General features: G+C 36.1%; 1 pseudogene; it reads right to left on the reverse strand.

The window, feature by feature from the left end:
• Positions 1–14,476: 14,476 nt before the first annotated feature.
• On the reverse strand, positions 14,477–14,730 carry LOC141416252 (calcium/calmodulin-dependent protein kinase II inhibitor 1 pseudogene; annotated as a pseudogene).
• Positions 14,731–15,497: the final 767 nt, after the last annotated feature.

The following is a 15,497-nucleotide window of genomic DNA, read 5'->3' on the forward strand; positions in this document are numbered from 1 at the left end:
CTATACTCCCAATGGATGTCACAAGGCCTGAGATTAGATGGTTCTGCTGTGGAGTCCTTTCAGAGCACTTTTTATGTCTCTGTGCCTCAAGTCTGCATATAAAAAGATTTAGAATGGAGGTACACACTGTTGATCATTGATATCAGTGCAGCTTTTGGGAGAATGTTCCTCAGCTGATTCAATGTACACTCCAACCCTGTTCTATACAAAATGAGAGTCTGGCAAGTGAGAACACCAGGGGCAAAAGACTTTATACTTCCCACCTGCTCATAGGACACTCACAATGTAAGAAACAATTTTATATTAAGATAAAAAGTATCTCGGAGTTGGTGAAAAAAGTAAATACATTACCAGGAATGAACGTCAGTCTATGAAGTTGTCAAAACAGATAAGTTTAAGGAAATAGGTTTATCATAGAAGATATATTTTTGTATGCTTGAAGTAGGTAAAATATAAAGAAATGAAATTGTGCAACTGGGGATCTACAAGGCAAAACAAAAACAAAAACAAAAAAACAAATAATTCACAACTTTCAGGTTTCATGAAAACTGAGTACTGCAAGGGGTGACACATATCTACAACTAAGCATAAGCCATCACAGTCAGGCCCATACATCCATGTGTATCCATATGTATATCCATACATCAAAAATGAGATTAAAAGATATCTGTGTCAAGTAGAGCACATAGGAGATGACTCTGATGTCTCATTGAGACTGTGGTAGAGATGAACAGATGTCATCCAAGGGCTGACTTCTGAGGAAGAAATACATAAGGGTGTGAAGGTGGGAGTCAGAGTGGATAGACAGGATGAGGATCAGGTTTCCAAAACTGTTACCAGGTATGTAGATTGGAAGAGTCCAAAGTTCTGAGACAGCTTTATTTTGATCCTTTGAGAGCACTATGAGATGAAATTTTGAAACAAATGTTACTTTTGGTTCTATCTACTATTCTCTTTTTGAAAATGGAGAGGATACATGAAAGGAAACAGACAGACACCCAGCCCTCTGTATATATTTTGACTCCAAGTATTTACAATCAAACTATTCTTTCTTGAGGTCTATACACTGTTTTCAGCCCTATTTCTAAGCAATGATAATCTCAATTTCTCCACACACTTCCTTAAAAAACTCAAGTGAACGTTAGAAGGCCAAGAACATCAAATGTGACAAACCCATGATCAAGGTAAGACAAACGTACTCTTTTAAGATGAAAAAGAGAATAAAAATGTCATTTCTATTTTTAAGATGAAAACATTTCTCATTTAAGAACATTAAGAAGCAGTGATAGGGCTGAATGCTTACCTTAAATAAGTAGATATTCTGCTTTGCAAGCATGAGGCCCTGAGTTCAAACACCAGTACTTCACAAAGAGTACACACACACACATATATTTTACATCATACACACATTATGCATTTACATTCTACAAAATGTATATGAGTTTTCTTGACTTAGGATATTTGTGATCACATAGTAAGTGCTAGTATCTTAATTATAAGCTTCACAATTCATGATCAGAAAATAATTTTATGTGATAAATACCTCCCAGGAGTTTTTAATCAATTTTGAGATTTCTGATCTCTCTTTATGAATATTAGTGCTCACCCAAATATTCATGAAGTTTTAAAAAATAATTACAAAAGTCCTCTCCATCAATTTTTGTTGTCATTAAATGATATCATTGACCAAGAGTGTAGCATTACTGTACATAAATCAAAGATTAAACATGTAATGTCATGAAAGCCACTGTGATCTACCAATAAAACATAATAAAAATGACAAAATGTAAAGATATATTATTTTTATTAATTTATGCAGGGCATATATATACTATATGTACGTATATTTATCTGTGTGTGTCATATATGTGTGTATATATATACTAAACACACATCCTTTGAGGAGAACAGCAAACAATACTTACCCCAAATTGGACAAGGACACCTCCAAAAACGAGAGCTACAGGCCAGTCTCCTTAATGAACATTGATGCAAAAATCCTAAATAAAATAATGGCAAACCAAATCCAACAGCATATACAAAAGATCATACACCATGAATAAGTTGGCTTCATTGCAGGAATGAAGGGATGATTCAACATACACAAACCATTAAATGTAATACAGAATATTAGCAGAAGCAAAAACAAAAATCACTCAGTCAACTCAATATACACAGAAAAAGCCTTCAATAATATTCAACCATTATATTCAAACGTTTTACCATTTTATGATAAAAGCTCTGATGAAACTAGGAATAGAAGGAAGGTACCTCAACATTATTAATGCTATATATGACAAACCTATAACCAACATAATTTCTCCTAAAGTTGGGAATGAGACGAGGGTGCCAACTATCCCCATCCTTTTCAACATAGTCTAGGAAATCCTAGCCAGATCAATAATGGAAGATGAAGATAGAAAAAGAATACTAATAGGCAAAGAAGTAGTCAAACTATCCCTATTTGCAGATGACATGATCTTATACCACAAAGACCCAAAAACTCTACCCAAAAATTCACAGACACCATAAAAAGCTTCAGCAAATAGGAAGATACAGAACCAACTTACAGAAATCAGTATACTCTCAAAATACCAAGCATGACCAGATTGAGAAAGAATATAGGAAAACAATCCATTTACAATAGCCTCAAAAGATCAAATACCTAGGACTAAACTTAATGTAGGATGAAAATGACCTCTACAAGAAGTACAAGTGATCTAAGAAAGAAATCAAAGAATTTCTTTCTTCCTCTGCTAATGGAAGGGCAGAATCAACATAGTAAAAACGGCATATTACCAAATGTAATCAACACGTTCAACCCATTTCCCATCTAAATCTCAATGGCATTCAAAACAGAGATTGAAAAATCTACCTTAAAGTTCATTTGGAAACACAAAAGACAGTAAATACCAAGGCAATACTGAGCAAAAGAGCAATGGTGGAGGTATCACAATACCTGAGTTCAGACTATTCTATAGAGCCTTAGCAATAAAAACAGCATGGCTCTGGCACAAAAACAGATATGAAGGCCAGTGGAATACAAAGAGGACCCAGATATGAATCCACACAGCAATGTTCACCTAATTTTTGACAAAACCACCCAAAACATATGATAAAGAAAAGAAAGCATCTTCAACAAATGTTGCTGGGAAAAATGGTTATCTGCCTGCAGAAAACTGAAAATAGATCCATGCCTGTCAACCTGTACTAATATCAACTCAAAGTGGATTAAGGACATTAATATCAGACCTGAAATCTTGAAGCTAGTACAGGAAAGAGCAGGGAATACACTAGAAGCAACAGGTATAGGCAAAGATTTCTTCAGTAGAACTCAAGCAGCCCAAAACTAAGAGAAAAGATTGGCAAATGGGACTAAGTGAAATTAAAAAAGCTTCTTCACAACGAAAGAAATGGTCTCTAAATTGAACAGATTTCTCACAAAATGGAAGAAAATCTTTGTTGACTATACATCAGACAAGGGACATAACCACTATAAATAGGGAGCTCAAAAAACTAATTTTCCCCCCAAATTAATTACCCAATGAAGAAATGGACAACCCAACTAAACAGAATGTTTTAAAAGGAAGAAACCCAAATGGCTAAAAAATACATAAAAAATGCTCACCATTTCTGGGCATAAAGGAAATACAAATCAAAACCACGCTAAGATCCCACCTCACAGCTGGGAATATAATGGAAGAAATGTGAGTCAGGTTACTACTCATGGGGTGCCTGCACACCCATGTTTATTGTAGTGCTATTCACAATAGCTAAGCCTATGGAAACAGCCAATATGCCCCTCTACTGATGAATGGATTAAGACAATGTGGAATTTATACACAATGAAATTTTACTCAGCCACAATGAAGAAGGAAATTTTGTCATTCACAGGTAAATGGATGGAACTGAAGAACATCATTTTTTGTGAAGTTAGGCTCAGATGACCAAAAAATCACGTTCTTCCTCATTTGCAGATTATAGACTCACATGAAATAATATTATTGGACATGAGTCACACTCAAGGGAGACCATGCACAGGAGGGTTAAGTCAAGGGAAGGAAACAAAAAACTTGAATGTGGCTGATTTGCTCACTGTATAGGAAATAATATAATAATCTTAAACTGTCAGAGACCACTATGGGAAGGGGGCTAGGGAGTAGTGAAGAGGACTGGTAAAGATAAAAGAATCTGGGTTGTAATACATATATGCATGTAAGCAACACAAGAAATCTAAATGCTGTGTTTCTCTTATATCTTTTATGTTTTCTCTTTTACAAAATCAGAGAACAGGAGGGAAGAGCAGGTTCTGCCTGGAGGTGGGGAGCTGGCACCAGGGCAAGGGGGAAGGTGTTGCAAATAATGTATACACATATAAGTAAATGCAAAAACGGTAACTGTTGAAACTATTCCAGGAATCAGGGGAAGGGGATGAAAGAGAATAGCAGAGGAGGTGAATTCAAGTATGATATATTTGCTATATTGTAAGAACAATTGTATATACTACAATGTAACCCCACCCAGCATAACAATAATAAAAAACAAAAGCAGAAGAGGAACTATTGTAAGGAGGAACAACCAATTGCTGAGGAAGGGGAACAACAGAAGATGAAAAAAAATCATAAATAAGAGAAAAGAAAAATATTAAATCTCCCAGCCAGACACACTGATCTTTTCAACTGTTTCCTAAGCAAAAGAAAGCATCACAAAATGGGTAGTGGGATTTACTTCAGGTACCTCTCAGGTATATTTCCTTTTTATATGCTTTGCAGTTTCCAATATGGGAACTAAATCAAAGCCTGTCTTTAACTCTGCTTTTGAGAATGAATGAAATAGATATGATATTTCAGTAGTATTTATGAAGCTGGTAGGATATCCTGGACAGGAGGAATACGCAGGTTTGTGTTCCATGATTGTGGAAAGAGAAAAGAAATGATGATCCAAACAAGATTTTGGTGTCCTCTACTCAGGAAGAAGATCAGTAATATTAATAACATTATCAATTTTATCCATTTTTTAAAATTCTATCAGTTTTTTTTATTACCATTATTCAATGGGACAAGATATGCATAGTAAAACTGAACCTTATGACCAGTGTAGTTTCATAGCAAATAATGCCACCATTTGTAGACAAATATCATTATTATCCACCTCTGAAATTGTTCATCTTCCCAGACAAAATCTTTATATCTATTTAGGGAAATCCCAATTTAACAACCATGTTAACAATCATTCTATAAAAAACAACTGATAATGAATTAAAACTATAAACTCCAAAAGTACTGTGGCAGAAAAAAATTAATAAATTTAAGTCTAGTTTTCTGCTTTTTCTCTTTCCTGAACTACATTCTAAATGAATGCCAAAGAACCTGAGAGTACACTATCCTATTCTGGAGCTTATTCAATGCACTGAAAATGTCTTTGTTCCTCAGGTGGTAGATGAAGGGATTCAGCATAGGGGTGAACATCAGCGGTGCTCATCAGCAAAGCCACTGAATAATTTCTAGGGGAATGACAAACAGCAGATCCAAAATACTCTCCAAGCCCCATCCCATAAAATAAAAAATAACTATCCGTGATTTCCACAGGTGGAGAAGGCTTTATACCTCACACCTGATTATGCGAATTTCAGAATTGAAGAAATAATTCTGTAGTATGAGAGAAGGATCATGTATTTGGGAGAAAACACCAAGTATGATACCTACAACATACATGATTATTCTATGGCTAAAGATATCCGTACAAGCAAGGTTTAAGAGCTGAGAAGGATGACAGAAGAAATTAGCAATTTCTACAACCTTAAAGCATGCAAGTTGTAAGAAAATAAAATTGTGCAACTGGGATTCAAAAAGGCTATGCCAAGATGCCCCACTGCTGAAAAATGGTTTAAGAAAATGTGATATTTATACACAATGGAATTTTATTCAGCCACAAAAAACAAATGAAACTTTGTCATTCTCAATAAATGGATGTAACTGGAGAACATCATTTTAATCAAAGTTAGCCAGGCTCTGAAGGCCAAAATTCTCCCTCATTTAGTAGATTATAGACCAAAAGAAATGCAGAAATATTAATGGACATGGGTCACACACTAAGGGGAGAATACTCACAGGAGGAGTAGGAAAAAGGAAGGAAACTTAAAACTTGAATGTGGTTGATATGCTCACTGTAGAGGAGTGAATATAGTAATCTTAAACTGGCAGAAGCCACTATGGGAAGGGAACTAGGAAGTAGTGAAGAGGTCAGGTAGAGATGAACCAGTGGGGGTTGCAATACACATGTGCATGGAAGCAATGCTAGGAATCTCTGTAAATATCTTTATCTCAAACTATAAGAAACACTATGTATTTGTTAATATCTTTTATGTTTCCTTTGCAATAAAGTCAGAGAGAAACAGGGTGGAACAGGTTTGCCCAGAAGCAGGGAAAGGGGGAGAGGTTGCTAAAACAATGTGTACACCTGTGAGAATAAAAACTGTAATATAAAAAGTCTAAATAAATAAAAAAAATGGCTGAGTGAAAAAAACCCAAAACTAAGAAGACACAGAATCTAGGATTCATAATCCCTGGGTAATGCACAGGATGACAGATGGCCATCACATGTCATAGGCCATCATAGTCAGAATCATACTATCCATATATGCAAAAATGATAAACAGAGATATCTGCAACAGGCAGCCCACATAGGAGGTGGCTCTGCTATGAGTTTTTAGGTCCACAATTGTTTTGGGGATGATGGTGGAGATGAAACAGATGTCATCCAAGGAAAGATTGGAGAAGAAGAAGTACATGGTAGTGTGGAGGTGGGAGTCAGGACTAACAGCCAGGATGATCAGCATGTTCCCAAGAACTGTGACCAGGTACATGGACAAAAACAGTCCAAAGAGGATAGACTGCAGTCATGGACCTTCTGAGAACTCCTTCAGATGGAATTCTGAGACACATGTTACATTTTTTCTTTCTGCACTCTCAGTACCCTTTGAAAAAAGAAAATTTGTTAGAAAGTGAAACAAATAAAATGCCCCAAGCACTCCACATATTTTCAATGCAAGTATTCACAAGAATTCATACTTGAATTTCATATATCTTCCTCCATTATTTCCCAATTGTGCCAAACCCATTATTAGTATCCTTTCATTGTAGGTTTCTAAGATAATTGCCTCCTTCTGCCCACACCTCTTTTATTGACATCTTCTGAGCCATATTAAAAGAGCAAGAATATTAGTTGGTACAATCATAGAATCACTGTAAAAAATAATCTAATGTTTCCAAAAAATAAATTAGTAATGCCATCCTTTTTTAAGCAAAACATCAAATAGTAGGAAATTAAGAAATATACAAATTGACCATGTTTTTCTATGAAATGAAAGAATTACCATTGGTTTAGAGTATTTATGAACACTTTATAGGAGCTAGGAAATTGGCTGTTCATAATACCAAAGACAGTTTTGTGTGCCTGTCATATTCCAGGAATTTTTCAGCATTCTTCGGTTTTCTGATTTCCCTCATTTGTGAATGTCATTGCTCACCAAGTACTGTTTATATTTTAAAACTTTTTTGGCATGTAACAAATATCCTTGACTTTGTTGAATTTCAGATTTTCATAAAAATGGTTTTGAAATGAGAAATTATCATATGGTATCTCTGACCACACGTTTGGCACTTATGTTCACTGTATCTGTCAATGATTGAAAAAAAAATGAATACAATGAACATTTGAAATTTTAAAGTATTGTACAGGTTTATCTTAATCATACCAATTAGATATCTGGAAACCACCTGTATGTAAGACAGAGCTTCGCTTTTTCTTTGTCTTGATTCTGCATTCTATGCTAGCACAGTCACATTGATTTCCTGGTAATAAACGATTATTTGTACTTATGAATTTTTGTGCCCAAGAGATTTCTTAAAGACCAGATCTGATCCCAAACCTTTTTATTTCTAATTAATATATTTCTTTATATAACTCTATCCTGATATGTGGATTTCAATATTCTTACTTCCACTACATAAAGGAAAATTGGACTTTTTGTTTTCTCTGGCCACAGTATGATTTAATTAGGAATGAACAAGAAAAATCAGAAAAGATTATGCTATAACTTAAACACATCTCACAGCACACCTCCAAAAGAAAAGAGTACAGGAAATACACCAGGGAATAATGTCATTTCCATCAATTATAAAATGGAAGGTGGGGGGGCAGGGGCACCCAAGCCTTCTGTGCACATATGAATAATAAAACAATAAAAAATTATAAAATGGAGTAATAAATATTTAATTCATACAATTATTGTAAGGAAGTGTTTAACATGCTATATCTAACAGGTCACCCTCAGTTTTATACATATATATATGGAATTATTGCCATGAATATTTTAGTAAATATTCCTATGAATATTTCCATTTCATTATTGATTTGTGTTTCAAAAAATAGATTTCCTAAAAACCATTTTTAAGCTCAATTAAGTAGTACAGACTATTAAATCTATTGCCCCAAAATATACTAGTTTACATTGGAAAGTGGTTTTAAATATTCTGTGAACTACACTGATCTACTTCAAATGTAAAGATTACTTAGAGATGAATCAACATGCTTTCTAACACATGTGTACATGAAAACAATGCTAAGGGTATTTCTGTATAGCTATCCTTAACTCAACTAGCAAAAACACTTTGTCTTCTCTACTATGCTTATGTCTTTTCTTCAATAAAATTAGTGGTAAGGGCAGAACAGGACCTGCCTAGAAATGAGGGGGAAAGGGGGGGGGACAGAAATGACCCAAACAATGTATGCACATGTGAAAAAATGAATAAAAATTTTTAAATGCTTTAAGAGATACACAATGTTAACTGAGAACATGAGTCTTTTAAAATGTAACTTTCTTATTAGGACAATCCTTTGAATTTATTTGTTCCTCTCTCCAGGACACATAAGTGAAAATTTCTACAAAAAGTGTTGATGGGAGGTAATTCTCTAATTTCAAATGAATAATATATATCCATTTTTGCTTTTCAATTCCTATAATTAGCACTTTAAAAAATCAGGAGCAGGTTTCATGGCACAAAACTGTAATCCTAGCACTCAAGACATTGAACCAGGGAAATTTCCAGTTGAAGGAAAGCCTGGCCTACACTACAGACCCTGTCTGAAACAAACCAGGCATTATCACCTACACCGTCTCGTTCTGAAGATTTCTTGTCAACTTTATCCTGGCAGTCTGAAATTTCAAATTCACAGGGAGCAATAATATATTTTTACATCCCTCCTAGCACCCAGATATAAGTCAGAAAATCAACATTTTTGTCCCCTGCCACTGTTTATTAACAAGACAAAATGTGCAGAGTATGTGCAAGTATCTCCAGCCATCTGTGCTCATAAAGCTTCATGGGATTAGGGAGAATGATGCCCAGCTACTTAACATTTGTGACATTAAGAGATGTCTGGGACATGGAATCTCTTAATAAACTTGACTATTTTAGTTAAATAACCCCCTCTAATGGAAATACTGGACTCACTGGTGAACAAAATTCTCAAATGGTATCGGAGCCTGGATTAAGTGAAGATCTAAAATGTGTCTCACCCTAAGGTACAAGGTTACTTGTGCCTGTCATCTGTACACTCTTCTCCTTTTATACCCATGAAAACCTGCCTGTTTTTAAATAACTGATTGATGTAAATGTGATCCAAATGGAAGTATAGGGTCCATGTGTTGATAAAAATCACACAAAGAAGTGTTATTTTTATCTTGTCTCTAGTTCAGCAGGAGATTCCTGAAATGGAAGAAATCATAGAAAGGTAACTACCACTGTTTTGAAGCCATGGTGCTTATGGCCAATTTTGGACATCAAGGAAGCATCTAATTCAGTGCTCCACAGATTACTTTTGATGCCACATGTGTGTTAGTCAAATCATAGGCTCTGAAAACTCAAAAGCAAAAGGGAATATTTCATGTTTCTCTGTATATATGCATATAATTCTATGAAGATAAAAGCAAAGTGACTTATTTGAAAAATAAAACACTAACATCAGAGGACCTGATTTTTTATTTTATTATTATTAACAATAATATTGAAACATTATTTTCAATATTTTATGTAATACATAAATCTTCTGTCTTGTGATCAACCATGAACCCAAATAGGAAAGAATAGGGAGAATGGGTCTCTTCCTGGACTGGCAGGTTGTGATATCAAGGGGCAATGTGCCAGGGTTCTCCAAGTATAATGTCCTGTGACTGTAATAAGGTACTCCAACTCATGTATGACAGCACTCTTTTCTGCCTATCAACCTGATCCATGTTACTTAAAATCAATGTGCTCCTTCATTTTCTGTAATACTAAACACCATGGGTACTCATGGCACCTGCAACTTAGAAAGTCCTCAAAACATTTCAAGATGTTAGTTACCATTCTCCACTTTCTCTTCTTCAACATCACCAACAGAATCATTTTGTCATGCTTAGGAAACAGTTTAGAGAGGCCCATTTTCAGGTGGTGTTGGTGACGTAACTATGTAAATAGAACCAGTGTTGGTGGAAAGAAAACTTTGAATAAGAACATACCATTGCAGTTATAATCCATACAGTTATAGTACAGGGAAATGTCAAAGGAAACTCCCAGTAGAGCTACCTTAAAAAATTAAACTGTATTTTTTCAGAGAGAGAGAGAGAGAGAGAGAGACAGATAGATAGATAGATATTGATATAGATGGAGAACATGGTTGTATTAGTCCTTTTATCTGAAGGGACTATAGGGAAGAGGGAGAGGGAAAGTGGATGATAGAGAGCGAATAATACTGAAACATATTTTATGTGTGCATGATGATAATACAACGCACTGTTCTGGAAGCTATTGAAAAGTAGGGAGCAGAGTGATATAGAAAGAATAAGCAATAGAAAGAATACATAATAAGTAATAGAAAGGTTTAATCTGATTAAAGCATGATACCTACATGGATTTTATTTTTGAGGCTATTATGAAAGAAATTGGGTTTTTTTGTTTATTTTTCAGCTTATTTTTTACTGGTATTTCAAAAGGCTATGGATTTTTTCTGTGTTGATTTTATATCCTGATATTTAGTCGCAAGTGTTTTTCAAGTCTTGAAGTTTATTAAGGGAATCTTTTGGGTGTTTTAATTATAGATCATATCATCGGGCAAATAGGGTTGACATGGCTTCTTATTTCTCTATTTGTATCATTTTTATTTCTTCTTTTTACTTTATTAAACTGGCTAGGAAATCAAACCTATACTGAATAAGAGTGGAAAGACTAAATACCTTGTCTTTTTTCTGACTTCAGGGAATATGCTATGAGTTTTTTCCCATTTAGAGTGATGTTGGCTGTTGTGTGCATATATAGGTTTTATTATGCTGAGCTACATTTCCTCCATTACTATTTCATCAAAAATTTTCATTAATTTTGCCAAAGTTCTTTCTGCCTGTATTGAGATATTTTTATTTTTATTCTTTGTTATGCTTATAAACTGTATTACATTTATCTATTTGTGTATGTTGAACAATCCTTGTATCCTTGGAATGAAACTAACTTGATGGTGCATTATCTTTGTAATATGAATTTTATTCATTTTTATTGAAAATTTTGCCTCTGTTCATGAAGGAAATTTGTCAATAAATTGTTTTTTTGTAGTTTCCATATATGGGTTTGGTATCAGAGTAATAAATTCTTCATGGAATGAATTTGGTAGAGCTACTTCTCTGTATAGTTCATACAATATCTTGAGGAGTGTTGTTGTTTATTCTTCATTAAAGTTTTGGTAGAATTAAGCAGTGAATCCATCTAGTCCTGTACTTTTCTTTGTTGGGAGACTATAGACTCCTTCTTCAATGTCATTGCTCATTACAGACCTGTGTAAGATGTTTATAGCCTGTTGCTTCAAATTTTGTAGGCCATATGCATCTAGAAATTTATCCATGTCTTCTAGGTTGTCCAATTTATTATAATATAACTATCCAAAGTGTTCCCTAATGATCCTCTGAATTTCACTGCTATTTTGTATTATCCCACTTTTCACCTCTACAATGCTTAACTTGGGTTTTTTAAATCTTTTTTTCCATTACTTTGATGAAAGATTTGTCACTCTTGTTTATCTTTTCTTTTTAAACTAGACCTTACAAAAAGCCATCTTTTTATTTTGTTTCTCTGTGTTGTTCCTTTAGTCTCCAATTTATTAATATATGCCCAGATTTTTATTAATTTATTCCATCTGCTAATTTTGACTGTTTCTTAATTTTGTGTTTCTAAGAGCTTAAGGTACATCATTAGGTTATTTATTTGATCTCTTTGGTTTTTTAATGTTGGCACTTAATGACTAAATACTTTCCACATAACACTGACTTTGTTGTGTCCTGAAGGTTCTGGTAAGTGAATTTTATTTTCATTTGATTCTAGGAATTCACTGATGTCCCCACTTCCTTACTTTTTTAATGACCCACTGATCATCAAAGTATATTTTTCAGTCTCCATGTGTTTTTATATTTTCTGTAGTTAATGTCTAGTTTTATTCCATTGTGGTCTGATGATATAAAGGAAATTATATCTATTTCCTTGTATTCATTAGGTCTTGCTTTATGTCCTAAAATATCATCTACTGTTAAGAAAGTTCGATGGGTAATAGGCAATTTAGTTTATTCTGTGGCTAATGGATGGAATATTCTTTACATTATTGTTAAATCCATTTGATCTACATGGTTGTTTAATTATGAAGTTCCTTTGTTGATATTTTTTGTCTGATGACCTAACTATGTGTGAGTCCAGAGTATTAAAATCCACATAACAAAGTGTTGGATTCTATCTGTGCTTTTATATCGAATAGTGTTAGTTCAATAAATGAGTTATCCAATGTTTGTGATATATATATGGATATACATATACATATATATGTTTATAAGTGTTATGTTCTCTTGTTTAGTGGCTCATTTTATCAATAGATAGTTACAGTCTTTTTTTGTCTTTGAATTTTGATTTGAAATCTAATTTCTAAGATATGAATGTAGCTACTCCTGCAGTCTTTTGGCTTCCATTTCTTAGAATATCTCTGTCCATATGTTCACTATAAGTTCTTGTTTGTACTTGCCCTCAAAGTGCATTTCTTGTAGACAACAAATAGTTGGATCTATTATTTTGGCAATACTTGGGGTTGATCTCAAGGCCTTGCACTCTACCACTTCAGATATGCTGCAAGCCCATGTTTCTTTTGTTATTTTTGAGATAGATTCTTTTTTTTTTTCAACAACAATTCTTTATTGTACATTGGAGAAATAGCCCTGTGTGTTGGCTCAACGTGCAACATACAGAATATCTAATTGAGAAAAGAGGAAAATGGGAAGGGTAGGGAAGGGAAACCTCTTGAGGTCAAAAGTTGCAAACAAAAACTGGTAAAAGATTCCTCACACAAGAGGAATTTTTGCAAGTTCCATGCAAAACAGGAAGCTGGTGTGCTTTAAGAGAATCCTTACAAATAACAGAAAAGACACTCCAAGCATTCCTTCACATGGACTCAGAGCACAGGGGAAAAAGAAATCAAAATACCTTTTGGCATTTCAACATATTTGGAACTCTTGTGATTACAATTTTTTACAGTCCTTTTAAAGAGAATAAACTCACACAATATTAGAGAAAAAACAGGCAGCTCACACAACAGACTGCAGGGGCAAGGTTAAAAAAAGCTCAAGCTTTTTTTTGTTTTTTGGGTTTTTTTTCCTTGACATATAAAATGGGTCCATTTGCATTAACTTGGGCAAATAACTTGCAGCAACAAAGAGACACAAGCTTTACAAATCATTTTAAAATAAAACAAGGATCCTTTCCTTAGAAAAGTTACCTTCTTGTTTTAAACACATTCCTGATAACTTCAAAAGGTGACCAAATAAAACAGTATCTATAGAGAGCATTTTCTGATTTTTTTGTACATCCAAGGATAACATAAAAAAAAACTGGATAGTATTTCACATCCAATTGCACAGAATCATTTTTGCAAGATTAATGTAAACATTAGGAACAGCCAAATCAGCAAAGAATGCAGACAGCTCAAAACACTTGGTGCTGCCTTCATTAAAGTGGTTCAAATTCCAGATCTATAATTGTGCAGTATTCACCAGATATAAAAAGAAATAGATATTAATTTTGACAAATAGCTGCAACTGAGACTTTTTAGTTCTGTGAATATAGTGATTTTTAAATTTTATGTACTTTTTATTTTAATTTTCCCTGAGGACCTCAGAATCCTCCCCTTCTCCTCCTCCTCCTCCTTCTGTCTCCCAGCCTCATCTGTCTCCCAGCCTGCCTCATCTGTCTCCCAGCCTAACACGGGATACAGGTTGTTGATTTCATCCTGGATAGTGAGCTAATAATAAGTTTCAAAACGCTGTCTCTTTTCCATGCTTTTTTGTTATTTTGGTTTTGGTTTTGGTTTATGTCAGTCGTTATCACCCGCCGCTGTTCTCACTCTCTCTCTTAACTCATTGTCTTTGTGGGGTGCAGACACCAGGAGGTGCCTTGTCCTTCATACTCCTCATCAAGTCATCAATCTATCATCTTCAATAACAACCCACTTGCTCTGGCCGATCTGGCCCAACTTGGGCGGCCACTTGTTCTGCCGGGCACCGAAAAAGGTTGTTGGTGTCCTGCAGGCGGCATGAGAAGATCTGGCACATGTCCCCGCCGTCGCCTTAGGGGCTCAGCTTCTCATCCCATAAGGCAGCAATTCCGACATGGTCGCGTCTGGGGGATCCAAGGCAGCACCTTCTCCTCCCGCGTCCCCGCCTGCGGCCGACAGGAGCAGCAGCGCTGGGGTCGGGGGCGGCCGGCCGGTCGGGGACGGCCCTCGGGCTGCGGCGGCGCCGGCTCTGGCGCTGGCGAGAGGCCAGGGGACACCGCTAGAGCAGGAGTGCGCTGGCCGCGCTAGCGACAAAACCGGCGCCGGCTGCTGTGCTGCGCTCGGGCTCCGCGCGCTAGTGGCTGCGGCTCAGGCAGCGGCAAGCAGACTCACATCCTCAGCGCGCTCAGGCCGCTGAGCGGGGAACCGGCGAGGCAGGGCCGCGAGCCGTGGGTGGGGAGGTTGTCCTTGAGAGCCTGGAGGGCGCGGGACCGAGGAGGACGCACCAGGAGGAGCGGGTGGGCCGGTCCTGCAGCGGGTGCGGAGGGCCTTGGCGCTGGGTCCTGCAGGATGACTGTGAGCTGCGAGCCACAGGGCTGCAAGGGGCGGAGGGGGGAGCAGCAAAGGCTGAGATAGATTCTTGCTTTATGCCTGACCTGGGCTACAGTCTCCTATTTGTGCTTTTTCACATAGCTGGCATCAAAAACATGTGCCACTTTCCACAGTCACTGGATAAGATGGGGGGAGGCGGTCTCACAAACTTTTTCCCTGGGTTGGCATAAACCAAGATCTTCCCAATCTCTGCATGCCAAGTAACTAGAATTAGAGGTCTAAGCCACTGTGCCTGTCCTGGGTTTTCTTTATTATCCTATCTGCTACTGTGT

Source organism: Castor canadensis, chromosome 14 (genome assembly GCF_047511655.1).
Source record: "Castor canadensis chromosome 14, mCasCan1.hap1v2, whole genome shotgun sequence".
NCBI lineage: Eukaryota > Metazoa > Chordata > Mammalia > Rodentia > Castoridae > Castor > Castor canadensis.